We start from the raw sequence: 2,266 nt of genomic DNA, 5'->3' as shown, positions 1-2,266 counted from the left end.
TAATCTCTATGTGACACAAGTGGACTCTACTCTCTCTGTCTCCTCCGCAATGCCGATTATGTTATGGGCGCTGCGAACTTTGAAAACAGGTTGAGATAAAAGCCAGGCAGGCAAACAGGACCGATCATGCGCTGTAGTGGTGTTAATATGTCCCCAGGACATAGAGTGCAAAGTTATGTTCAAGATATTAAAATCTGACATAATCGATGAGGCTTATGATAATATAGAGCATTAAACACCTCCATGTATCTGGTCATGTTTGCTCAAATAATCTCGTGGCTGATCTAAGAATCACATTATTCCGTGAACATGTATAGATTTCTCTCTCTTCTTTTTTTCCTCGCATCCCTTCTCCGATTGCTTAGGTATATTGGAACAACAACTCTGAGGATTGCACGTAGTGATTTTGCCATTAGTAAAACTCAATGTGAGGTATGGTATTCTGTCGCTGAATGAGTCTGACCACTCGGCCAAGTATAGGGGAAGTTCAGATAAGGCTTGCTTTAGCTGGCCATATTCTAACCTCATCATTTTTATTTTTATTTGGAACTACTTTTCTGTTGTAAAAACACGCAGCGATAATCCCGCTGCCTTGATCTCTTTAATTTGCACCTAGATAATGGCATTGATGCCAGTTAGAGTCCACTTCACATAGACAAAACAACGTTACTCCTGATGTAACACATTCTGAGGAAACGGCTGCCAGCGGATGACGGATGTTAGGTTACCCGACACAAATGAATGTACACAGCCAGTGTTGACAATCTCTGCGGAGCGCTTTGTTGTTCAGACTTTTTTCTCACCCACACTGCGGGCGATCTTACAGGTAGTGGAGGATGAGACGTGGATGGCATGGGAGGAGCCCCAGCAGGACCACGGGTGTAGCCGGGAGGGCCATATGAATATTGTTGTTTGGTATGGAGGTGACGCTTTCACAGGACAGCGACTGTATCAAGCGTGGACTCGCTTGGTCGGCAGAAATACATGGTCTTGGATTTCTTTACCCTTCTCCCGGGGGACAAATGACATAAGCAGCGGTTACAGGCGAATATTTAAGGTTGAGGGCCCAAGTAGGACCTCCAAGATTTGAGTCACTGTTAATCGACTAAAGAGCTGTTCGTTCCAATTATTATAAAACTGGGCTAAAAGGTAGTGTCGCCTCTCAACTCGGCACAGAGATTGGTGAGGTCCTAATCACCACCATATGTTGAAGGTATTAGTTAAGCAGGGATCCTCTGACAAAAACAAACAGACCATAACCCAGTGTCTTTAGTATTCGTTATTTAAATAATGCTAAAAATGTTTTACATATCGGAAGTTTTTATACATTACAGTATACTAACAACAACTTCAACTTGCTGGATTTTGCATTAAATGGTTTTCTACACTGCAAAATGGAAGTTCAATAAAGTAATAATATCCTCTTTTAGGATGATTATATGTTATTTTTCCAATAATTTTGTCAATCATCTTTTCCATATAAAAAAATAAATTATTAAACCAAGATTAGTCCCAATTGTTCAATATATTATAAAACTGGCTAAAAGTAGTCTTCACTGCAGAGATGATCAAAGTAAGGTAAGTAAGCAGGATAATCTTGAACTTATATTTATACTTCAGATTTTAAAGCTGCTTTAAATTTCTGCCCCAATTTTGACAGATTTTTCTGTCAGTTTTAATAAATACTACAAATGTCTCAGATGACACAATATTTTGCATGTTTGTGAAAGTTTTTCAGTGAGAGGACGCATGTACTGTTTCTGTGGTTTGGTTGCAGCTGTGACGCTGTGGGGAGTTCTCAACCTGTGTGCCTGTTACATAACAGACTCAGCCTATGTAACCGACCTAAAAAAAAGGCAAAGGGCTTAAGCTGCGTTGCTAGCTGGTCCGAGGGCTTTGCACACACACAGCTAACACAGCTGTTTCCAGCTGTCACGTGCACATTCTGCTGAACACTGGACCAGCACTGCAAAATAAGCTCTTTCGATATCAATGGAGAGGACAGCACAAAGGAAAGCGTGAAATACAATGAATGAATAACCGACATCTAAAGATATGCACGAGAGGGAGTTTGTTTGTCAGGGAGTTGAAAGGAAGAAGTTTTCTCCTGACTTAAATAAGCTGATTTCACCTTTGAAATTAATTATCTTGGATAGAATGAGGACAGATTTGAAAGAAGTATGGCGTATGTAAATGAGTGTACGTATGTTTGTGGCTGTACAGTGCATAGTGTTAGCTCTGCATGCTGAAACACACACACACACAC

At 40.6% G+C, this 2,266-nt stretch overlaps 1 protein-coding gene across 1 annotated transcript in view; it reads right to left on the bottom strand.

Moving 5' to 3' along the window:
- Window positions 1-2,266, bottom strand: part of rnf34b (ring finger protein 34b) — an 18,080-nt gene that overhangs the window by 5,426 nt on the left and 10,388 nt on the right. The gene's annotated exons all lie outside the window — the stretch shown is intronic.

Source organism: Morone saxatilis, unplaced genomic scaffold (genome assembly GCF_004916995.1).
Source record: "Morone saxatilis isolate NCDOM2014 unplaced genomic scaffold, NCSU_SB_2.0 Contig21, whole genome shotgun sequence".
NCBI lineage: Eukaryota > Metazoa > Chordata > Actinopteri > Moronidae > Morone > Morone saxatilis.
Note: the sequence above shows the minus strand (reverse complement) of the source record. Positions and strands in the feature narration are given on the sequence as shown.